Consider the following 26819-nt stretch of genomic DNA (forward strand, 5'->3'; position numbering starts at 1 on the left):
TGCCTGAAAAAGAATTTAGAGTAATGATAGTAAAAATGATACAAAATCTTGATAACAAATTAGAGAAAGTACAAGAAACAGTTCATAAGAACTCAGAAAAACAAACAGCAATGGATAACAAAATAACTGAAATTAAAAATACTCTAGATGCTCTAACCAGCAGAATGACTGAGGCAGAAGAACGAATAAGTGAGTTGGAAGATAGAATGGAAGAAATAAACGCCACAGAGCAGGAAAAAGATAAAAAAATAAAAAGACTAGAAGACAGCCTCAGAGACCTCAGTGATAACCTTAAACGTACCAACATTCGAATTATAGGCATCCCAGAAGAAGAAGAAAACAAGAAAGGGTCTGTGAAAATATTTGAAGAGGTTCTAGTGGAAAACTTCCCCAACATGGGAAAGGAAATAATTCACCAAGTCCAAGAAGCACAGAGAGTCCCATACAGAATAAACCCAAGGAGAAATACACCAAGACACATATTAATCAAACTAACGACAATTCAACACAAAGAAAAAATATTAAAAGCAGCAAGAGAAAAGCAACAAACAACATATAAGGGAAAACCCATCAGGATAACAGCTGACCTTTCTACAGAAACTCTGCAGGCCAGAAGGGAATGGCAGGATATACTGAAAGTCCTGAAAGAGAGAAACCTACAGCCAAGAATACTCTACCCAGCAAGAATCTCATTCAGATTTGAGGGAGAAATCAAAAGCTTTCCAGACAAGCACAAGTTAAGAGAATTCAGCACCACCAAACCAGCCTTACAACAAGTGCTAAAGGAACTTCTCTAAGTAGGAAACACAAGAAAAGGAAAACACCTACAAATACAAACCCAAAACAATTAAGACAATGGTAATTGGAACACACATGTCAATAATCACTTTAAATGTCAATGGATTAAATGCTCCAACCAAAAGACACAGACTGGCTGAATGGATACAAAAACAAGACCCTTCTATATGCTGCCTACAAGAAACCCACTTCAGACCAAGGGATACATATAGACTGAAAGTGAAGGGATGGAAAAAGATATTCCATGCAAATGGAAGTCAAAAGAAAGCTGGAGTAGCAATACTCATATCAGACAAATTAGACTTGAAAGTAAAGACTATTAAAAGAGACAAGGAAGGGCACTACATAATGATCAAGGGATCCATCCAAGAAGAACATATCACAATGGTAAATATCTATGCCCCCAATATAGGAGCACCTCAATACATAAGGCAAATGCTAACAGCTATAAAAGGGGACATCGACAGTAACACAATTATAGTGGGAGACTTGAACACCCCACTTACATCAATGGACAGATCATCCAAACAGAAAATAAATAAAGACACACAAGCTTTAAATGACACATTAGACCATCTCGACTTAATTGATATTTATAGGACATTCCATCCAAAAACGACAGACTACACTTTCTTCTCAAGTGCACACGGAACATTTTCCAGGATAGATCACATCCTGGGTCACAAATCAAACCTCAGCAAATTCAAGAAAATTGAAATCATATCAAGCATCTTCTCAGACCACAATGCCATGAGACTAGATATCAATTACAGGAAAAAAACTGCAAAAAATACAAACACATGGAGGCTAAACAATTCACTATTAAACAACCAAGGAATCACTACAGAAATCAAAGAGGAAATCAAAAAGTATCTAGAAACAAATGACAACGAAAACACAATAACCCAAAACCTATGGGACGCAGCAAAAGCAGTTCTAAGAGGGAAGTTTATAGCAATACAGTCCTACCTTAAGAAACAAGAAAATGATCGAATAAACAACCTAACCTTACACCTCAAACAACTAGAGAAAGAAGAACAAAGAAACCCCAAAATGAGCAGAAGGAAAGAAATCATAAAGATCAGAGCAGAAATAAATGAAAAAGAAAGGAAAGAAACCATAAGAAAAATCAATAAAACTAAAAGCTGGTTCTTTGAGAAGATTAACAAAATTGATAAACCATTAGCCAGACTCATCAAGAAAAAAAGGGAGAAGATGCAAATCAACAGAATTAGAAATGAAAAAGGAGAAGTCACAACGGACACCTCAGAAATACAAAACATCATGAGAGACTACTACAAGCAACTATATGCCAATCAATTGGATAACCTGGAAGAAATGGATACATTCTTAGAAAAATACAATCTTCCAAGACTGAACCAGGAAGAAATAGAAACCATGAACAGACCAATCACAAGTACAGAAATTGAGGCAGTGATTAAAAATCTCCCAACACACAAAAGCCCAGGACCAGATGGGTTCACGGGTGAATTCTATCAAACATTTCGAGAAGAGCTAACACCTATCCTTCTCAAACTCTTCCAAAATATTGCAGAAGGCGGAGCACTCCCAAACTCATTCTATGAGGCTACCATCACCCTGATACCAAAACCAGGCAAAGATGTCACAAAAAAAGAAAACTACAGACCAATATCACTGATGAATATAGATGCAAAAATCCTCAACAAAATACTAGCTAACAGACTGCAACAGCACATTAAAAAAATCATACACCACGATCAAGTGGGGTTTATCCCTGGGATGCAAGGATTCTTCAATATACGCAAATCAATCAACGTGATACATCATATCAACAAATTGAAGGATAAAAACCATATGATCATTTCAATAGATGCAGAAAAAGCTTTTGACAAAGTTCAACATCCATTTATGATAAAAGCTCTCCAGAAAATGGGCATAGAAGGAAATTACCTCAACATCATAAAAGCCATATATGAAAAACCAAAAGCCAACATTGTTCTCAATGGAGAAAAACTGGAAGAATTCCCTCTAAGAACAGGAACAAGACAAGGGTGTCCACTCTCACCACTGTTATTCAACATAGTTTTGGAAGTGTTAGCCACAGCAATCAGAGAAGAAAAAGAAATTAAAGGAATCCAAATTGGAAAAGAAGAAGTAAAATTATCACTCTTTGCAGATGACATGATACTATATATAGAAAACCCTAAAGACTCTACCAGAAAACTGCTAGCACTCATTGATGAGTTTAGTAAAGTAGCAGGATACAAAATTAATGCACAGAAATCTCTTGCATTCCTATACACGAACAACGGAAGAGCAGAAAGAGAAATTAAGGAAACTCTCCCATTCACCATTGCAACCAAAAGAATAAAATACCTAGGAATAAACCTGCCTAAGGAGGCAAAAGATCTGTATGCAGAAAACTTTAAGACATTGATGAAAGAAATCAAAGATGACATAAACAGATGGAGGGATATACCATGTTCCTGGATTGGAAGAATCAACATCGTGAAAATGACTGTACTACCCAAAGCAATTTACAGATTTAATGCAATCCCGATCAGATTACCAATGGCATTTTTCACAGAACTAGAGCAAGAAATCTTACGATTTGTATGGAAACGCAAAAGACCCCGAATAGCCAAAGCAATCTTGAGAAGGAAAAATGGAGTTGGTGGAATCAGACTTCCTGACTTCAAACTATACTACAAGGCCATAGTGATCAAGACAGTATGGTACTGGCACAAAAATAGAAAGGAAGATCAATGGAACAGAATAGAGAACTCAGAAGTAAGCCCAAACACATATGGGCACCTTATCTTTGACAAAGGAGGCACGAGTATACAATGGAAAAAAGACAGCCTCTTCAATAAGTGGTGCTGGGAAAATTGGACAGCAACATGTAAAAGAATGAAATTAGAACACTTCCTAACACCATACACAAAAATAAACTCCAAATGGATTAAAGACCTACATGTAAGGCCAGACACTATCAAACTCCTAGAGGAAAACATAGGCAGAACACTCTTTGACATACATCAAAGCAACATCCTTTTTGACCCACCTCCTAGAATCATGGAAATAAAATCAAGAATAAACGAATGGGACCTCATGAAACTTAAAAGCTTTTGCACAGCAAAAGAAACCATAAACAAGACTAAAAGGCAACCCTCAGAATGGGAAAAAATAATTGCCTATGAAACAACGGACAAAGGATTAACCTCCAAAATATACAAGCAGCTCATGCAGCTTCATACCAAAAAAGCAAATAACCCAATCCACAAATGGGCAGAAGACCTAAATAGACATTTCTCCAAAGAAGACATACAGATGGCCAACAAACACATGAAAAGATGCTCAACATCACTCATCATCAGAGAAATGCAAGTCAAAGCCACAATGAGGTATCACCTCACACCAATCAGAATGGCCATCATCACAAAGTCTGGAAACAACAAATGTTGGAGAGGGTGTGGAGAAAAGGGAACTCTCCTGCACTGTTGGTGGGACTGTAAGTTGGTACAGCCACTATGGAAAACAATTTGGAGGTTCCTTAAAAAACTACAAATAGAACTACCATATGATCCAGTCATCCCACTCCTGGGCATATACCCAAAGAAAACCATAATCCCAAAAGAAACTTGTACCATCATGTTTATTGCAGCACTCTTTACAATAGCCAGGACATGGAAGCAACCTAAATGCCCATCAACAAATGAATGGATACAGAAGATGTGGCATATATATACAATGGAATATTACTCAGCTATAAAAAGGGATGAGATGGAGCTATATGTAATGAGGTGGATAGAACTACAATCTGTCATACAGAGTGAAGTAAGTCAGAAAGAGAAAGACAAATATTGTATGCTAACTCACATATACGGAATCTAAAAATGGTACTGATGAACTCAATGACAAGAACAGGGAAGCAGATACAGAGAATGGACTGGAGAACTCGAGGTATGGGAGGGGGCGGGGGGTGAAGGGGAAACTGAGAAGAAGCGGGAGAGTAGTACAGACATATATATACTACCACCTGTAAAATAGTCAGTGGGAAGTTGTTGTATAACAAAGGGAGTCCAACTCGAGGATGGAAGATGCCTTAGAGGACTGGGGCAGGGAGGGTGGGGGGGAATCGAGGGGGGGGCGTCAAGGAAGGGAGGGAATATGGAGATATGTGTAAAAAAAAACAATTGATTGAACCTGGTGTACCCCCAAAAAAAATAAAATAAAATAATAATAAAAAAAAAAAAAAAAAAGAAATTGAAAGCCTCCGTGGAGTAGACATTTTATGAGCCTGCCTCCGAGCTCTGGTCTTGCCTGTGAGGTGACCGAGGTGATGGTGGGTACGGGGAAGAGGCGTGGCGAGATGACCAGCGGGACTTGCATTGTTTCTGGGGGAGTGGAGTCGGGCGGGGGCAAGTCCCTCAACCTTCCCAGTGCTCAGTTTCCTCATTTGTAAAATAAGATGTTAACTAAATTAGCAGTTCATGGATTTTTACATTTCATCATCCAGTAACAGTTTAAATACATATTCGATATGATAAGCTTCATCAACTTTTAGTTTTGTCAAATAGGGACATTGAAAAGTGCCATCTACTCTCACCATGATTTCATGAAGGGTAAGAAAGTTTAGCACCAAAGAACGTTACTAAACCTAGCTTTGTGAAAATGTGTCTGTGTCATTACCATTTGTGTTAAACTTTATTCCTGACCAGTTTGAGTCTTTGGAACAGATTTGGGAACCCTTGGATCTTCACAGCCCTGATTTTTTTTTTTTTAACTTATTGACCAAAAACAACTGATAGACCTGGTCTCTGAGCTCTGCATTTCTCATCGTTTATCACTCACCTATTTCCTGTCTTTTGCTATGTCTGTACTCATCAAGCCCTAATAGAAAGCTCATACTGGGAAATACCAGTTTCTAAACTTTCCTTCCTATTGCACTGGGTATCTTTAGAAGGTAGATTTACTATTTTTTTAAAAAAAATCTATCCCCATTCTTTTTTATTTACTAAACTTTTATTTGACTACAGTGAAGAAAAAAACCTTATACTGATTTCAAGCGCTCAATTGTCACATGTAAGTAGTGGCTGCTGCAACAGACGGTGCAGAGTTATAGAACAGGAAGTTCTTTTGGACAGGGTTAATCTAACCATCTCTACACAAGAATATGAATTTTCTTTTTTCTACCTGGAATTACTGACAAGGAAGTTTGGGAGAAGGTGAGGACTGAAGCTTGGTTTGGTTTAGGGGATTTTCTAGATCCCCTAAGAACCTCGACCTTTCTGTCTCCACTTGGCTTTGACATTCTTTCTGCTTATGTAATAGAGCAAGGCCAAACATATTTTATGATTTTGGTTTCCTGAAATCCAAATTCAGATCCAGTTCCAGGTTCCAGTATTTTATGGGAGTGAAGGATTTTTGGAAACAGCTGCTCTGCTTGGAAAACCCTGCTTTCCTCTTTCCAGCCCTCCTCCCTGCTGTCTCCCCACCCAGTCTCCACCGACTCAGTCCAACCGGCAAGCCCGCCAAACGGCCTCAAATAAGCTCCATCTGCTCACTACCTAATCTCTATTTAAATCAAGCTAAGTGAACACTTTTTCTGGGAGAACTGGGCACAGTTCTGCAATGGGATTGAATGGAAACATCTTTACTCACATCTTCTACAGCATTTGTTTCTGGAGTTTGTTATTCTTTAAGGTCTTTTCAGACCATGCTGTAATTAGCACAGCAGCTTTCGCTTATTTTTAAAATGATTATCTACCCGAGACAGAAAAAGAAAGGCAAAGCTTGTGGTTATTTGGTTAATTTAGTCAGTAGAGTCAGCCACAACAGATAATTAAGGCTTCTTGTTTAAAGAAATCATTCAGAGAATGAATTACTCCGTTAAGTTACCTGCATTGATCTCATCCATCAGAGAGCGGGCACTTCATCTAGTGCTGTCTAGAAAGAGGGTATCTGCATCTTTATTAGCTTCCCTGATGGCCTTCCCATCCTGCTATCCCTCACCTCCTGGCCCCCACCCCCCCACCAAAGACTCAAGGGAAGTGCAACTAATGTCACTGGTTGTTTTCACGGGCAATCTGAAAACTGACGCTCTTTTCCTGGAAACGTGCGGTGCTCTGCCGTTTCTAAATGGATGGGAGGGGAAGTGTGTCAAATCAAAATCGAAGAGTATTTTAACCATTTTCAGGAAGCAGGACTAAGGACTAAAACCTAATGGGTCTTGAATTTCAATTTTCAGGGTATTTATTAATCACAGAAATGTTTGACAGAGGTCATGCTTACACACGCGTGCACCTTGTTTTTTTGGGCAGATTCGTCATGGTAGCCTTCTCTGGTTCCTGGAAAGGCAGAGTCAGTTTTGGTGGTTACAGTGGAAGGTCAGGAGACGTTCGTTTTTCTTTTATCCTTTAAACAAAACCCCCAAAGTTTGTATAATCTAAGGATGAGGTTTGTTCCTCACCTGCTGTTTTCTTGATAGTTAAGTTTTCCATAAGGGTTTCCCGTAAGGCCCATCCAGAGTCTGTCTGGTCTCAAAGTTGCATTGTTCAGTTGTGCTCTGGGCACAGGTAGTGTTGACGCACCCTTGGATTCGGCCTTAAGGGTTCTTCAGACAGCACTGGCAAATTTGAAAATACCAGGCCCATTTGATGCCTGAGTTTTCCTTTATTTTTAGTTTCTTCTCTACATGTAGTCTGTGCCCAACCAGCTAATCATAAACTCGTGGTCTATTAAGATGACTGCTCTATTCCAACTTCATATTTTTTACGTTAAAGAGACCAGAGACCAGAACAATGGTCCTGGTTACCATCTCCAGCTGTTCTGCCAACAGCAGCTCCAAACGTCTTCCCACGAAAGTCTCTCTTGGTGCCACTGTGGGTAGGGGGCTGCTGTGACCTGGTTTAACACCACATCTCAGACTTCAGGTTATAGATATAAGCAAAGATATTGCTCCTTTTGTTTTACTTATTATTATTAGAAGTATGCTTCATCACAAGAATATTGATCATTCCTTGTACCTGGACACCCCCTCCCGTCGGGTACAGAAAGAAAGCAAAGGCTTCACAGTCAATCAAAGGACTTGGCCCCAAGTCTGACCCTGCCACTTTCTGGCTGTCAGACATTGGATGAATGAGTCAACCTCTCCAAGCTGAGAATTCATCTGTTTGAAAAAAGAACCTAATAATCTATAACTCGTAGGGTTGTGGTTGAATGAAAAGAGAGAGTGCTCTTTGAGGACAAGGACTGTTTTTCTTCCTGGTGTCCCCTGTACTTAGTGCATTGCTCAGAGGCGAGTAGGCACTCACTGAAGTGCAGTTTGAGTGCGTGAACATGAGTGAAAGGATGAATGGCTCAGTTAATGGGTGGGAAGATGCTGCATGGAGATAAAGAGAAGCTTTTTTTGTTTGTTTGTTGTTTAGCTTCATTAAAACATAAAGGACAAAACTGTCCTGTAGAAGACTGAGAGTCTTACTTGGAGATCAAAGGCATTGTAGCTTTAGGCACTTTTGTTTCCTAATTAATGCCTAGAAACTAGAGTCTAAATCATTAGTAGATTGGCTAACAATATTTTTTTCAGAGCATTTCTCAACTTGCTAATAACAACGACAATAAGAATAACAGCAAACATAAACAGAGCACTGACAATGCACTAGGTACTCCGTTAAGTATTTTATGAGCTGTACTTCATTGTATCTTCAAAAATGACCCTCATAGGTTGGTACTGATATTTTCCTTAGATACAGAAAAGAAAAATGATATGACAAAGCCACAGAGCCAGCACATGGCCAAGCCACTACTGAAACACCATCTCCTTTTGATCAATTCAAAGTCACACTGTAACGTAATCTTTGGTTTACTGGTCTTGGTTTCTTGATAGAAGCAACAGGAGGGCATAGACAGTGCCTTATTCAACTTTGACTTCTCAGAACCCAGACAGTGCCTGGCCCACAGCAGGTACTTGAATGTTAAATCAAGTAATTGGTGATTCAGCCCATGGTCTACATAAACATGGTTGTCAGGCATCCCAAAGGGCTCAGTTCAAGGAATGCTTTCTTCCCTTCCCTTCCCCCTCACCGCTCTACCTTAGCCCATTCATTGCCCTATCCCTTACTCTTCAGCCAGTCAGACTTGTGGTTCTCCTGGCAGGGTCATTTTTGGAAATCTCCAGTCCAATCTAAGTTATAGTGGAAAAAAAAGAGAGAGAAAGAAATGCGAGGTCTATTGTATATCTCACTCTGAAATTACAAACCCTATTCAATATGTTCTTTCTTTTTTCTTATGCTTCATTTTTTTTTTTTTATTTCAAGTAGAGTATGTGAGGTAAAGTCTCACGTTGAGAACTGCTTTGGGATTATGACTTGTGATGTGTGGGTTTGCGTTTGAGGTGTACGTGCTCATAGGAGATATTTCATCTTTTGTGCATCACCTCACAGATATTTGGATCAGAAACAGCATCCTTCTTACTAGGGATCCAGCCTATAAACTGGGAAAGAAATCATGACTCTTTGGGGGTGCAGTTGCCCTCAGCCTTCCGACATTCATCTTTAGTTTCTTTTAGTAAGCTGATTGCACAAGACCCTTGTTGACTGCCCTTCAGTCTTGCCCCTGGGGATGCTATGTTCTATTAACCTTCTCCATAGCTCTCGACAGGTCAGGCTCTCTTGGCTGCCCCTCCAACCTCACTACTCATTATGAAATTGTACTTACCTGGCTTCTTCTGGCTAAGCACTGCACCCAGCCCCTATTTCTGGGCTCTCATCATCCTCATTGCTATTAGGAAGCCCAGTTCTGTAAGAGCACCTCCTTACAGTCAGTCCAGGCCAATAGAGAATAACCATCACCGAGCACCTCAGTATACTGGGGCCATTCTCACCAATGCATTTTTATCACTTTGGTAAATGGAGTATCCTCTAGGCCAACTCGCAGAACAGAGTTGGCTATTGGGCTTTGTAGCCTTATCTACCAGTGTGCCACATTTCTGAGCCTTTCAAATACCTTCTTCAACCGTCAGTCATGGCCATCTTGGCATTTATACGTCACTAAGCATGGACCATCACTTTTGCCAAGGCTCTTGGGGTCCTTGTCAGGGTAATAAGTCCTATATCACAGGACAGTGCTACTGTATTGACAAAGTTTTCCTTTTATAACTTTATGTTCTTCCCTCCTTGATAAGCATCTTTAGTCTCTTACACACAGCCCTGGGTAGATTCTGCAGCTTCTTTGTGGTGTAGTCCATCTCCTGTCTTAGCAGACTCAGGGCTTCCTCACCTGTATTATGTCTGACTTAGCCACAGTTATCCTTCTCTGTCCAGGAAGAGGGGTGGGTGTACCTCCTGAAGGGAGTTCATGTTGTCTTGTAAGGCGAACACTCACCATCATCTATAAGCAAAGAGGAGAGAGAACTAGGCTTTCCTAGGGAGTAGTGGGCCACTTCTGTGAAACCAGCAGATACAGAGGGATCTGAAAATGCAAGATTTTTTTAATGCATTGACCCAGATGTTCCCATCCCAGTTTTAGGGTCCCACTCTTTTCTAGTTAACACTCTGAACTTGGTTTAGCCTGAATACTGAGATTGAGAATTTAACCTTCTCTAAAATTCTGCTACTCTTATAGTTCAGTTATGGACCTGATCTTCATCCTTCTCTGCCCCCTGGCTGCAGATGAGAGTTTATTTGCTGACAAGACCCTCTGCCCTTTACACTTTACCTTGAATTGTTGATTCATCTTCCTCAGCCTGTCATTGTCTTTCTCCAGTGCAGCAGTTGCCCACAACAATAGTCCTCTAATTCAATTTTCAAAATAACCATTTCCCAAAACTTCTCCAAGACCAAGTGCAGTCCTATCCACCATGATCCCATTCCAGTTCAGGAGCTGCCATAGTTGTAACAGTAGTACCACTGCAGCATGCCAGGGTTATCACTAGTGCACCGGATACCTGAGTGATGGGATACATATTACCAGTCACCCAGCTCCAAAATGCCATTTTAGTTTCTGCTTCCTAGTTCCACTCCTGCTACCCTGTTGCATATCAGATTCTCTGGCAAACAGACTCTTACATAAAGATTCACGTTCAGAAAGTTTCCTGGGGAACCCTCTCAGGAGCAATACTGGAGGGTGACTGAATGAAGTAAGATTGAGCAGAAAGAGCGAAGGAATTGTGATGCAGTCACTCTATAAGCCTCAGCTGACCCCATAGTCAACTCTAGAGCTGACATAGTTGATCTTTGCTCCACCTTAAGGCAAGAGAGCAGTGGCTTTCCTCTCTTACTTCAATCAGCTGCTCCTGGGAAGTGTGCTTGACTGTGGGCAAGGAAGCCCTTCTTAGCTGAGAGCAATTCTGGGAGAGCAAGCATCCAACACTCCCAGCAACAGGGAGAAGGAAGGACAGTCCGGAAAGTGAATCTTGGCAGCACCTGACATCCTCCTCTTGTGAGTTCCTTTAGGTATCTTCTAGATTCCTTCAGGTAAGCAATATGTCTCATTCACTCTTGTGAAGGCACCTCCCAGCATGGCACCTAGCAACATACAGATCCTAGCATGTTGCCTATACAATAGGTATAAAATAAGTGTGGTTGACTCAGTGAATGTAGCTGGGATGGTGAGGGAAGGAAATCCAGTAGAATATACAGATAAAGTTTAGGGATTTAGACCTGTTGGGTTTGAGAGGCCACTGTGACTTTTTGTGCTGGTGTAGATGTCCGATAAACATTTGGATAAATAAATCCGGAGTAGAGGTCAGGGTTAAAGCAATAATTTGAGAGTTATGAGAATATAAATGTTGTCAAAGCTCTTCTTCCTTACTAACAGAACTCCAATTTTAAAAATAAAACAAATTTTATTTCCCAGTGTTTTTGCAGATGGGTGTAGCTATATGACAGGGTTTTGGCTAATGAAAAAAAGCTCATGTTATTGAGTGGAGATTACTTAAGTACTCCTAAGAAGGGTGACAGACTCTACTAGCTCTTGTCCTTTTTCTGTTCTCCTGATGCCTGCATATCTGCAGGTTTTATTGTTGGAGCTGCAGCAGCTGTACTGTGACTGACCATGAGAGAGACACCAACAGGCACCCAGACATCAGCCCTAACGTCCTTGAGCCACCATACCTGCTCAGGATGACCTACCTGTCATACAAAAAAAAGAGAAACTCTGGTCTCCTGCAGCCTTTCTCATTCTCTTACGTGCCACTTGCACTCTATAACTGATAATGATCTTGGACGGGATGTCCCCAGGGAAGAATTTAGAGTGTGAAGAGCAGATGCTGTTAGAAACTCTAAACACTAACATTTACAAAGTGAGTAAAAGAAGAGCAGCCCATGAAGAAGACCAACGAGACAACAGAAAATAATTGCTGATAGAAAAAGAGGCCATGAAGAGAATGAAATCACTGAGGACAGGGGAGTAATTAACATTTGAAATGAACAGAGCAGACCATTAAGAGTTAAGACGTGTCCATTGATTTGGTATTTAGGAATCTATGTAGTTTAGTGCTCCAATGGAGAAGGCAATTGATAAATTCTTACTGACATTGACTAATACTAAATTGATTACGATGATTCATTCATACAGCAAATAATATTGAGCACCAAACAGGTACAAGGCACTATATATACACAATTTTAGTCAAAACAGACTGAGAGCTTAGAGTCTCATAATTTATAGAAATGCTTCCCACTGGTTAGTAATGAAAATGTGAGCATTTATCACTTTGGGTTATTGGAATGCCTGATAAAAATTCTGTCATGAAGTCCTTTAAATAAGGACCGTGATATAGCCTGCATACACAAACACTTAATCATACTCTTATACATCCCGGAAACCCACTTTTAACCACACTACAGATGCTGAAAGCAGTCATGGGGTAGAACTTATGGGTGTGTCTTGGGGAGAGAACTATGAAATTGGGCCGTAAGTCAACTACACCCACTCAACCAGATGTGTTTGAGCTTGTGCTACTCCATCCACGTTGTGTGAGTAAAGAACTGGGGAAGAGGGCTTGAATTGAAGAACTTATCTACATGTGTAGATAACAGCAACCGAGGAATATCTAAAAAGGGTTTTTGAAGTGAAATGAAATAGGTTACTATCAAGATGCATGTGAAACCTTCTAATTGTTTTCTCGTCGTCATTCTTTCATCTATCATGTAAGTAGATACTTTGCAGGTTTGAAAAATCCACGTGCATAGCTGAGGGCACACCGCAGTAGGTCATCCTCATTCTGACAATTGTCGGAATTTACCTGCGGTTCAAGGTAAAAAAACACTTTGTGGAGTAAGTGTAGTCGCCCCATCTCATTATAACGTGTACACCAGAGATGTACTCTGCTTCAGGGGATTTGGGTTGCTGGGCTTGAACGCTTTGCTAGAGCAAGTGGATTTTCATTCCTTCCTCAGGCCACTCCAGCTCTACAGGTCGGGAACACTGTTGATTTAGAGGCAGTTATAGAGCAAGTCAAAGCAACAATAGGCAACAATAGGAACTGGTTATTACAGGAAGAGAAATGAAAGGGGTTGGAAAGACAAAAAACCTGGGCCAGAAAATATGCATATTATTTGCACACTGGGTTTGCGAGATATAGATTGAAGTGGGCCCAAGGAGGGGGGATGACGAAGAGAGAGAGGCAGATTTCAGCTACTCGTAAGTACCTGTCTGAGATAGATGAGTGAGAATTCTTTCTGTTAGAATCACTATGGTTTGGATTTCTAACCCTTCCAACTCAACAAGAGCTTTCCCAAAGGGCTTCACAGAATACAAATGTGTTTCACAGGTTTTGGAAGATTCTGTTACCTCGAGGTATTTTGTTGTTGTTGCTGAGATGTGTGGAAAGCACAGAGTCAAGGAAAATTGTAGTAACTTTGCTAGTCATCATTGACCCTTGAGACGTATTTTATCTGGTATCTACTTGGAAATTTTATTGAGCACTGGTCACATGCAAAACAGTAAAAAATGCTCAGAGAAGGATGGGTAAAATGCAGTCATAATTTAGTATGACATATTCAACCCAAATAAATGACTAATATAAAGCGTATATACTATATGAATGATATGCTTATGTATATGGAAAGTCAGAATAGATTGACTCAAATTTCCTTTTAAAATGTATATTTTCTTAACATATTTATCAAAGAGTGTCCTTTAAAAAAACAACATTGGTGAAATGTCTGTCTTTAGACATATTGAGTTTAGATTTATGCTGGTTTGGGAGAATTTAGGGATGCATTCGTGACAAGTCCATTGAAAAACAAGCAGGCAAACAAGTTTTTGTTTGTTTTTTAAAGACAGTTATTAAGTTTAGGGAAACAAAAAGAGTTGCAGGAAAGGAAAACTAATCACAGAATTCCACATTGATCAGATGCAAATAGCCCACGCATACTCATAATTATGTAATTACTAAATACTGATCTACTCGAAATACTCTATAACTGTGTCTATAGGATAGGAATAAGGTGAAGGGGTGTGTGTGTTGAGTGAGGTGGGGATGTCAGAACATAATGCCTAAACTGAAAAGAAAAATAGCAATATAAACATACTACCAAGAAATGTAACTGTAAATACCAAGATAAATAGCTAAACATTTTTGAAGACATTGCCTCCGGAAATGAGGAGGAGGGTGGTGTCTGGGGACTGCTGACTCCTCAACAAGCTCTGGAGAAAAATTTGACTCTTTATAATCTGTATATCTTTTTGATAAAAGTAACTACTTAAATCAAAAAAATGCATGCTACATCCCAGCATGTAATACAGAAAATATGTTTGTATATGTATTTAAAAGGTCTTTAAGGATTAATTAGTTAATCATTCTTATTTCTGAGGAGTGGAATTCTAGGAATGGGGAGAAAAGGAGGAGAACTTTTATTTTATAAACTTTGGGAGAGTTGATTTTTTGGAATGAGCACATATTGTTTTGTAGAAGTTACATTTCTACATAAATAAAAATTTATGTAAGTTAAATATTGAGGGACTTCCCTGACAGTCCAGTGGTTAAGGCTCCGCACTTCCACTGCAGGGGGCACAGGTTCGATCCCTGGCTGGGGAACTAAGATCCCACATGCTGTGTGGTGCGGCCAAAATATAATAATAATGAAAAATAATAAAATATGTATTAAAAATTGAAATAAAACATTCCAAATTAAATAATATTTTATTTACATAAAAATGTATTTGTATGCACTTATAAGCATTGTACATGAATTTTGAAACTCAGTTTGGCGAATTATCCATTTATCATTTGGAGCCTTTGGTTTGGGGGGTGATGCACAGGAACAGATGGATCAAGTGGAGTATTTGATGAGATTAAGTGAGATAATTGCACATGAAAGCATGCTGTACATTTTAAAATGCAGAACAAATGAATGTATTCATTGTAACACCTGGAGATATAAACTGCAAGTGGGCAAATGGCAGCCCAGAGAAACCCTTTTTTAAGATGACTCAGAACTGCTGGAGACGTCCACAATTATCATTCAGATACCTAGCTAGATAACTACATGTTTGGCTTCTCTGGGTCTTAGCATCAAGTGTAGCATATAAATGAAGCTCAATCCCCGATTTGAGATTAACTGTCAGGGAAGATATGGGATTAGCTAACTTGGTCAGAGAACTGGTTGAGCACAGCCAAGTTTCTTGCTTTGATCCCCAAGTGGGCGGCCTGGCTTGGTTCTGTGACTTAGCCACGGACTGTGCTTCCAAACTCAGCGGTCTCAGAATTGCATGCCCCTGGCCACAAAGGGGATTAGACAGAGGAGAGTGGCTAATTCATGCAAATCGTCCACACTATCCAAGAAAGAGTTCAAATTATGTTCCACTACACTACACAACTAGCAATACATCTTATGAACAGACAACATATTACTATTTCAGTGTAGTTGCTGAAATAGTAATATGTTACTCCTGCTGCTAGGAATTTCTGCTTTCTTTTGACTAAGGTACTTAGGACCTCAAAAGTGGAAGGTCCCTATAGGTCATTTGGGAGACCCCACTGCGTAATGCTTTTCTCTATAGCATCCCCGCGGAAAATAATGTAGTTTCTGCTTTATCATTTCCAATGGTCAGAGGGGTGGGGAGGATTCACCATGTCAAATGGCTACTCACTGCATTGTTGGGCAGTAATAGTTGTTAAAAGTTTCTCCTGTTGATGCCAGTTTTGTTCTGTGGCAGAACATTGAACAATTTTAATCTTTCTCTGAATTGTGTATTGATAACTAATGTCTTCCTATGCCTTTGCTATTCCTGACAAAATATTTTTTTTCAAATAATTTCTCCAAAGGCCTGTTTCTCATATTCTTTCCTATTCTTTGTAATCCAGATTGTTCCAGATTGTCAATGTGTAGTACCCAGGCCTGAATACAAATCTGCGTCCACCTTGTACCACCTTCTTGGTCTGTACGATTTCTTGCCTGTGTAGTTGGATGAAGACAGCACAAGAAAGAAGAGCCATTGGCCACTTAGTGTGGCTTAGTTGGCCTCCTGAATCGTATCCTGGCCCTTCTTCTGGGGAGTAAAAACCACCAGGGCAACAAATCAAAGACCAAATTGAAATACTGGGACAATTTTGAGAAAGTGAATAACTATACTAGTGGCTAACAAATTCCTTTGTGAGTCATGTGGTTTCCAAATCACCACTGTCAACAAAATTAAAGGAGGACCTAATCTAGTTATCAAAGAACAAATCACCAGAAATACCTTTCCTGGGTTGGATCCCTATACAGCTATGTAACTCAGAAAATGTTAAAGGAATTGAGTGATATTTTTATAATAAAATTCCTTCCATTCTCATCTATTTGTGCAAACAAGTTTTCTTAGTGCTTACAACCACAAAAACAAAAAATACCCATCACCTTAAGGTTGAACCCTGTTTAATTCTAACAAATGTAATATTTGTTCATGGATTTATTAACTAATTTTTTAAAAGCTCTATTCATCTTAGTAAGAAATACATTTCCACTGCAATTTTGCTTTTCATTCTTTCTCTTTCTTTCTTCGTTTCTTTCTTTTTCTTTCTTTCTTTCTTTTTATTGGCTGTGTTGGGTCTTTTTTGCTGTGCACGGGCTTTCTTTTAGTTGCAGTGAGTGGGGTCTACTCTTCGTTGTGGTGCACGGGCTCCTCATTGCTGTGGCTTCTGTTGTTGCAGAGCATGGGCTATAGGCATGTGGGCTTCAGTAGTTGCAGCACATGGGCTCAATAGTTGTGGCTCACAGGCTCTAAAGCGCAGCCTCAATGGTTGTGGTACATGGGCTTAGTTGCTCCGTAGCATGTGGGATCTTCCTGGAGCAGGGATCAAACCTGTGTCCTCTGCATTGGCAGGCGGATTCTTAACCACTGTGCCACCTGGGAAGCCCTTGCTTTTCATTCTTAACAAATATGTTTTCAAATGTGCAATAATTAATGCTGTTTGGGTTAATTGTTTACTACTAATAATTACCTTAATTCAGATTATTATAAACAATAAAAATGAGAATCTATTGTCACAGCAGTTTTAAAAACTTTTATACTTAAATGTATACACATATTCTTTTTAAACAGTTATAGAGTGATTAATAAAAGAACATAAAAATATGAAAAAGTGAAATGGAAATATGAGTTCACATTAAAAAAATATAAAATTTCATACAATTAAGAGGAACATGTTCCTGTATTTTAAAAATAAATGATCCCGGGAATTCCCTGGTGGTCCAATAGTTAGGACTCAGCACTTTCTCTGCCAGGTGCCTGGGTTCGATCCCTGATTGGGGAACAAAGATCCCACATGCCAAAACAAAATAATAATAATAATCCTAAATATAAAATTATTTAATTATCTAAATTCTACTGGATACATTTAAAAGACTGAAGTAACCATTTTATTTTTTTTTAATTTTTATTGGAGTATTGTTGACTTAAAATGTTATGTAAGTTTTTGCTGTACAGCAAAATGAATCAGTTATATATATACATATATCCCCTCTTCTTCAGATTCTTTTCCCATATAGGCCATTACAGAGTATTGAGAAGAGTTCCCTGTGCTATACAGTAGGTCCTTATTAGTTATCTATTTTATATATAGTAATGTATATATGTCAATCTCAATTTCCCAATTTATCCTTCTCCATTCCCTTTATCCTCCCGGTAACCATAAGTTTGTTTTCTACATCTGTGACTCTATTTCTGTTTTGCAAATAAGTTCATTTGTACCTTTTTTTTTTTTTAGATTCCACATATAAGCAATATCATATGATATTTGTCTTTCTTTGTCTGACTTACTTCACTCAGTATGACAGTCTCTAGGTCCATCCATGTCTCTGCAAATGGCACAATTTCATTCCTTTTTATGGCTGAGTAATATTCCATTGTGTATATGTACCACATCTTGTTTATCCATTTCTCTGTTGATGGACATTTATGTTGCTTCCATGTTCTGCCTATTGTAAATAGTGCTGCTATGAACATTGGGGTGCACATATCTTTTGGAATTATGTTTTTTTCCTAATATATGCCCACAAATGGGATTGCAAGATCATACGGTAGCTCTATTTTTAGTCTTTAAGGAACAACCATTTCATTTTTAAGAGTCAGTGTTATCAACACGTTCCAAATTATATTCTTTGGAACTACTTCAAGAATTATATTCTTTAAATATAATTTATACTTATGATCAAAATTTATAGATGTCAGATTAAAACCACGTGAAGGGTATATCTTTCTTCCTAATGAAAATTAAAAACATTTTAAATTGTTTTTCCTTATGTGACCAAAAGAGTTTGAACATCACTTCCTTAAGCCTCTCACTAGGGAGCCTAGAATTACTTACCCACACTGCAGATTAATAGAGAGAGGAAAAATTTGGAGGAATGTCTCAGCCACACTATGCCTTAATGCCCTTGGTTGAAGGCAAGGTGCTGAGAGCTGAAGCAATACACTTAGTTGTCAGGACAAGAGTGGATGTGGAAGGATGGGTCTGAACCAAAAACAGTACAGATGGGATTCTGCATAGCTCACCACATTACTCTTGCATGCTGCAATAGACCTTGCTACTGGACTAATTAAACTGATATTTCTCTCATTTACTACATAGACGTCAAATATTCGATGTTTGCATGTTGGCTAAAAAGTATTTTAAGCACAATTCCAGCAGAATGTATATTTCACCTCCTTGTGTGCTTTTTAAATTGTCAGAGTTCTAATGACTGGCAGATGCCATCTGTGGGCTCTCCAAGGCCAATTTTAGTCATGCTGCCCTAAATGATTGAAACCACTCCCTGCTTATTGAATTTTCATAGCATATGAAGTGAAACCCTGTCTCATGGAGTTTTGGAAAAGCAGATAGAGATGCTGCCACAATCTCTGATTGAATTTGAAGGCCTCATTTTCTGCCTGATTGAGCTCATGTACTTTTATGGAAAATCATACAACCTCATCGGAACAGCCTCATGAGTCAGTCCTTCAAGGAACTCTAGAGCAGGGACGTCTCCTACCCAAGAAAAAGAATATCTTACTCAGCAGGGCCCACCAAGGAAAGAAGGCAGCCTGCAGGCAAGTGACTCAGGGATGCCCTGAGTAAGGGCAGCACCTTTGGCTTCAAAAAAGGCAGAGGCTCATTTGACAACCTCAAAAAGTACCATTTCAGAAATTACTAGACTCTCATCTAATTTTGCAATTACTTTAAAATAAACCTCTTAGAGAATTCCCTTGTGGTCCAGTGGTTAGGACTCCATGCTTTCACTGCCAAGGGCATGGGTTCAATCCCTGGTCAGGGAACTAGGATCCTGAAAGCCTTGCGGTGCTGCCAAAAAGAAATAAATAAATAAACAAAATTTTGAAAATAAATAAATAAACCTCTTAATGATTGTAGCCATTATATAGCTTGCCTGTATTCTGAACAGGTTGACATACCCTGTTTAAAAACCAAACAAATAAATAAAGAGTAAAATAGAAAGGTTAACTTTTCTTCCCCTAGCACCAGTATAACCATATTTCATAGAATAAGGTAGTTGTTTACTACGTTATCTCCATAGTGCCTTCTGATTCCATCAGTGGTAATCTATGCTTCTAGATGTAGCAAATCCATCACCGGAATTATAAAAGGACTAAAAAGAAATACCTTCTTGATAAAGGATTAAAAGAATCACAGGCGGACTTCCTAGGTGGCGCAGTGGTAAAGAATCCGCCTGCCAATGCAGGGGACACGGGTTCGAGCCCTGCCCTGGGAAGATTCCACGTGCCACGGAGCAACTAAGCCCATGCGCCACAACTATTGAGCCTGTGCTCTAGAGCCCATGAGCCACAACTACTGAGCGCATGTGCCACGACTACTGAAGCCCACGCGCCTAGGGCCCGTGCTCCACAACAAGAGAAGCCACTACAACAAGGAGCCTGCGCACCACAATGAAGAGTAGCCCCTGCTCGCAGCAACCAGAGAAAGCCCACGTGCAGCAACGAAGACCCAACGCAGCCAATAAATAAATAAAATAAAATAAAATAAAATAAAATAAAAAGAATTGCTGAGCAAAGTTGTTTATTCCTCATAAATAATCATGTTAGCCCCTAACATTTATTAAAAAAACAAAAACAAAAACAAAAACAAAACAAAAAAAAAAGAATCACAGGCATTCAGAATCAGAGATGATATCAGAGGCTATTCAGTCTAGCATCTTGTTCGCAATGAGGTAAACTGAGGCCTAGTAAGTTCAGATCACCTATAGTTAAAGATGAATAATTGCAAAACTAGCATTGGAATCCTGTTCTACTAGCCCACTGTTTTTCATACCCTCTGTTTCTTGATCTTGGTATATGAAAAGATGTATTGTAAAAATAACAGAAGAGTCCCCTCTCCCTTTGGCAGTTCTGTTCATCAGCATAACTGATAGACAGCCTCACTGCCCTCTTCCCTGCCTCCTCCACACTACAGCCCAGGGAAGTTCAATACTCCTACTCCTTGTGTCCACTGCAGTTAGAGATACTCATGGACATAGCTCTGGCCAGTGCAATGCAAATGAATGTCTGCCAGGGGCTCAAGGGAAAACTTTGCCTTTTTGGATAAAATATATATAGAACTACCATTGTCGGGATTTTCCTGGTGGCACAGTGTTAAGAATCCACCTGTCAAAGCAGGGGATATGGGTTCGATCCCTGGTCCGGGAAGATCCCACATGCCATGGAACAGCTAAGCCTGTGTGCCACAACTACAGAGCCAGCATGCCACAACTACTGAAACCCGTGTGCCTAGAGCCCATGCTCCACAACAAGAGAAGCCACCACAATGAGAAGCCTGTGCACCACAATGAAGTGTAGCCCCCACTCGCCGCAACTACAGAAAGCCCACACCTAGCAAGAAGACCCAAAGCAGCCAAAAATAAATTAAATAAATAAATAAATAAATCTTTAAAAAAAAACTACCATTGTCTTTTTCTTTCTGCCTTGAATATATATTTGTAACGTGGAGCTGAATCAGCCATCTTGTGAAGTGACAGACATGAAGAAATATCCAAGAAAGTAATAGAGACGCCCTGACAGGCTTAGGCCACTGAGCCATCAACAGCAACTACTTATTTCCAGATTCCCTGATACATGAGGAAAAATGACCTCCTCCTTGTTTAGCCACTGTGTTTGTATCTCATATTATCTGCAGACAAAAACATTCCTCACCGACATTTCCTTTCTCCGTTTTGTGCATCAAATCATATTATACAAAGGAAATCCAGGACACCAACTTGGGAGCTAGTTTGAGGGTAAATGCGTTCCTGATGGCTTAGGTCATCTGAGGAAATATGGGAAGTGTTTCTTCAGCATTTGCTGCCTGTCCTTCTGAGTTCTGTACTCTAGTTTCCAACTCATTTCTTGCAGGGGATTGAAGTGGCCCCCAAAAGATATTTCTAAGTCCTAAGCCTTGCTATCTGAGAATGGGACCTTTTTAGAAAATAAGGTCTTTGCAGATGTAATCAAGTTAGGGATTTTGAGATAACATCGTCCTGAATTTAGGATGGGCCCTAAATCTGATGACTAATGTCTTTATAAGAGAACGGAGAGGGAGACTTGACACACTCAGGCTCCGAGGAAAAGGCGGTGTGAGGATGGGGGTAGAGATAGGAGGACAGTCGCAAGCCAAGGGACACCAAGGATTGCCGGCAGCCACGAGAAGCCAGGAGAGAGGCGCGGAGTGGATCCTCCCCCAGTCTTCAGAGGCCCGTGGCCCTGCTGAGACCTTGGTTTCAGACTTCTAATCTCCAGATCTATGAGGGAATAACTTTCTATTGTTTCAAGCCACCAGGTTGTGGTAATTTGTTATGACATCCCTAGGAAACCTATATACTCTCAAAGATGCTTAGTGCTTTGATGCTGAGAGAATAGTCTGAAGAAGGGAGCGTGAGGCACACAACATAGGAAAAACATATCACTAAAATATAATCATGTTCAGGGCACAAGAAAGGGTACCCTTAATTTTTCACAGAAAACCCTGCTCCAGAATATAGCATAGGGCTAGAAATACTGTGAACTCGATGGGAAAAGTTGTTATTTCACTAAGTACCCTAGCAATTACCTGGATTTTCTTTTTTAATATTTTGTTTATTTATTTATTTGGCTGTGCCGGGTCTTAGTTGTGGCACACGGGATCTTTAGTTGCAGAATGCGAGATCTAGTTCCCTGACCAGGGAACGAACCAGGACCCCTGCATTGGGAGTGCGGAGTCTTAATTGCTGGACCAGCAGGGAAATCCCTGGATTTTTTTTTTTTTTTTAAGAAAATGAAGGCAAAGAGTGAGTAGACATTCTGCCCAAAGGCCAGGCATTGTGCAGAACCCTATCTGGTTACAGAGAGTTAAGTTGAGGAGATGTTTGGAAATGACTGGGGTAGTTTAACTTGTTGAATTAATGGGACAGTGATGGGTGAGGGAGGGGAAGACTATCATTTCACTAGTGAAGGGACAGATACTAAATGGTCTGTAGCTCTCAAGAGTCCACATAATCAAGCATATTCCTTCCCAAAATACCAACATCATCCCATTGAGAAACTGCCCTAGAGCATCCTGGGAAAGTTGAGCTACCAACACTCTCATTTTCATTAGGCGTCCTTTTGCGACCCACACATCTTGTGTCCACAGGGCATGGGAAACAATCCTCCTTATCTGCATTCACTTTTCATACTTTGTCCAGGACCATGGCCCTACCTTCATTCCAAGCCTGCTTCCTTCTCACTTCCTTGGCTAGGGAAGGGAGAAGTCAGCAAATTCAAGAACTGACTCATCATTAATCAAGAATAAGAGGCTGTGTTTTATTTTAAATACCCTCTCTCTCCATTATAAATTCTAGTAGAGGCTGTATTAAAATTGTAATTAATGAAAGAAATGTTAATTCCAGTGATATATTATTTAATGAGTTCATGATTCATTAACTGGAAAAGAATCCATTTGTTTGCATAAAATGAATCTCAATGATGGGACTATATAATTATTTAGTATGAATAATGACAGCACATTTAATAAAATTAGAATAATTTTTGGTAAATTTTACAGATTAGGATTAATTAATAATAGTTATATATATATGTAATTATACTATTATAATCATTTAAGTGTTCTAATGTAGTTCTAATATAACAATCCCAATTGTAACACCCTAATCTTACTCTTACAGTAAAAGTTTCCAAGTCACCAAATGACCCAATAAGATTAAAGTTGCATTCCTACTCTCAAATGTGCTTCTTTAATAACAGATGTATTGGGTATGGAGAGAGAATGGTTTTATTTCAACTGGGTTGATATAATATTCTCTAACAATCACTGTTATCCTAAAATCTATATCATGCTCTTAAGAAACAAATACTAACCTGATAGTTTTGTAGAAAGTATGTGTTATCATGGTAATTTCTGCCTCCTAGAAATAAGCAGCAAGAAAAAGAAAAAAGGGAATGTCTAGTCCAAGACAATTGATAGCTCTTGGAGACATCATTTGGCTCAATTTTATTTTCCTGCATAGAAGAAAGGATATTCTTTTAAAATAACTGAAAACCAGCTGCATATAAGCCACAGGGATTTCAGTTATCATATTCCAGAGGGGACAAATTATTTTGGATTAACAGAGCATTTATTTTATTATGAGGCCCTAAGAACAAACTGTTCTGTATTAATGGTGAAAAGAAGGAGACTGTTTTACACCAAGCAAAACTGAGGCCCAGATCCACGAAATGAAATATCTCGGTCAATGACAGGACGGAAACTGGAACCCAGATGTCCTGAATCTCTGCCCAATGTTCCATCGTTAAAATGTTAGAAATTTCCTTCAGGGAAAAGGGTGTAAAAAGAGAAATCCATAAGGAGAGAAGAAAAGCCTTGGTGCCCATGGCAGACTCAGTGACAAGGAAAAAGTCCTGCAAAGTGCCATGATTTTTCCAGAAAGTCTCACCTCTAGCTCCCCTCATGGGGAAAAGGGTTTTCTTCTGGTTGTGTTGCCCTCCAGGATTGTTTTGGGTCAACATCCTGCAGGCTGTGGCCAACTCAGTGTGTTTTCAGCTGTAGCAGTATTGAACCCCTTGTGAGTTCATCCTGGGGAGCCTCCCGTGAATGGGGCCTTTTCACAATAGGGTGAGCCACCTGTTGATGTGGAAAAAGGAAGTGCAGATTCGGAATTGGGCCTAGCAATTTAGGTGGTCACAGAAAGGCTAAATAGATGATACATATTCTCCAAAAATATACATTAGATGCTACCCTATTGGGATTTCCCCACAATAACCATACTGACTAATGAATTCCAAATATTCACTCTATCTGGCACTATATAGACTTAACTTTAGGCCTGGTATAGACATGGCAAGTGAATTGAGTCAGAATACAGAAAATCCTCTCATGTGGCAGTTTATAGAAGGGACTAAATTCATCATTCGTTTCACAATAAATAAGCACAGTAAACTTTTTTTCTACCTTTGCTGAGTATGGCTAATTCTATTAGTTTATATATAGGAGATAATATCTGGTTGGTTGGTTGGTTATTCATTCATCTATTCACTCAGCAAACATTGATTGAGAAACTTCCATGGGAAAAGCTTGGATGGAAATAAACACAAAGGAGACACAATGACCTTGTCCTTAAGAAGCTCACAGCTAGATAATAACAGACAACACCAATGCGATAATGCCAGGTCCAGGGTGAGTGGCATGGGAATGCATGGGAGAAAATGGTCAGTCTGGCTTGGGCAAGCCAGGGAATTTTGCTAGAAAGGAGGTTTGGGTTAGATATTTGAACAAGGAGACAGAAGGAAGAGCAATCGGAGCTAAAGGTATTTGAGGCAGAGGAAAGAACAAAGCCACAGAAGTCTGGAGAAACACTAGAGTACAATTTCTGGGGACTTACTATGGCCAGGTGCTGTTCTAGGCATTTTTGTGCATTAACTCCTTGGACTCTTACAACAACCCTATGAGGTGGGTGCATCTATTTGTACAGGATATGAAAATTCAGGTCCCAAAGGGCCAGGTCACTCTTCCTTGATTTCGGGTGTGCTGAAATATCAAGCTGAGAGTCCAGCCCAAGCAGACAGTCCTGAGAGCCCTCCCTGTTCACCAGCGCAGTGTCCTGATGGAGCATTTCGAGTCTAGACAGGAGAGTAATTTGGTGGGGCTGAAGTGTATGCTGTGTGAAGGACTGTGGGAGGAAGCAGGAACAGAAAGGAAGTTCTGGGGGCGGTTCACAGCCTCCCAGCCTCGACAGCTGGCCAGTGAAGACAGGCAGAGCAGGGCAACAGCCAGTGCTTGCTGCCGGGCTGCCACAGAGGCCAGAGAACAAAAAGCAGGTATCGAGAAACAGTAATCAATGGCCATAACGCTGGACTAATCACACGCCCAGAGCAACAACTCTTAAAGACCTTAGGGGTGCAACACTGGTTTTCATTCTTTTGTGACATTTTTATTCTCTCATCAGCCCCCCTCAAGTGTTAGATGACGTATTTATTTTCAATACAGAGTTGTACAGGAAAGGCTACGACACTATTGAACATACCGGGCGATGTCCCGAGGTGTGCCAATCACCAGGATGCACGGAGCAGTGATTTTATTGCTTCATTTCTCATGGTATAACACATATGCCCATGGTTTCCTTTTTCTGTGGGCACGTCTCTTTCTACCTCACAGAAACAGCAGCGTCAGCTCACGGAGCACTTGAACTTGGTCAGGGCCTGGTGTCAGGAAACACACAATCTGATTCCAATCATCACGTCCTTATGGAAACTGTGGGCTTCTGGTGTGACCCCAGCAGGTTGTAAGGGCTCTAAAGCTAATGGCTGGTGTCTGGGATTTAAGATACAAATATGACCCTGGTGTTTCATGTGGAAAGCAACAATGGGAGTAAAGATGTCAGTCACCTGGGATTTTTTCCAGTGGACGCTAAGGGCAAAAGTGTCTTCTGGGCACCAGCACAGACAGAGCCACACACTATTACCATAGTGACCTTGATCATGAAATTAGCTCACATGCATCTGAGTGTGAGGTGTTTGCTTTTATTCCACGCCTGCTGATAGATCAATGCTTTTTTCCTTCTTTGCTTCCTTCCATTCTGGGTAGAACCGTCTCTAGAATGTTAAATATATAGAAGACAAAAAATTACAAGATGGAGAGCTATTTTTTCCTAGCCTCTAAAAATGGATTTTTCTTTGGAGACTAGTTATGAGGAGGGGGAGGAGAGAGAGGAGAGGAGAGGAGGGAAGGTGGTGGGGGATGGCGGGGGAAGGGGAGGAGGGTGGGGGGAGGGAAGGGGATGGGAGAAGCTGAGAGAAAAGGAGAAAAGGAAAGCAATTTTCCTATTAGGGCAGCAAAACTGTCGCAGTGACTGTCACCCTAAAGCCCAAGGGTGATCTGACCACCAGCCAAGCCACACACCTGATGCCTTTGTCTATGGCCCCCAGGGCAGCCCCGGGAAGGCCCAGCCAAGCTCTCAGAGAACACTAGAAGAACATACTCGTCAATGACTCTCTCACCTGGCCCTTGGCTATTTCTTACCCTATTTTCATCTTTAGTACTTATAGCAAGAGCTGCATTTGAGTTGATGACTTTGAGAGAAATGGAAATGTTTTCT

Source organism: Hippopotamus amphibius, chromosome 8 (genome assembly GCF_030028045.1).
Source record: "Hippopotamus amphibius kiboko isolate mHipAmp2 chromosome 8, mHipAmp2.hap2, whole genome shotgun sequence".
Taxonomy (NCBI): Eukaryota; Metazoa; Chordata; class Mammalia; order Artiodactyla; family Hippopotamidae; genus Hippopotamus; species Hippopotamus amphibius.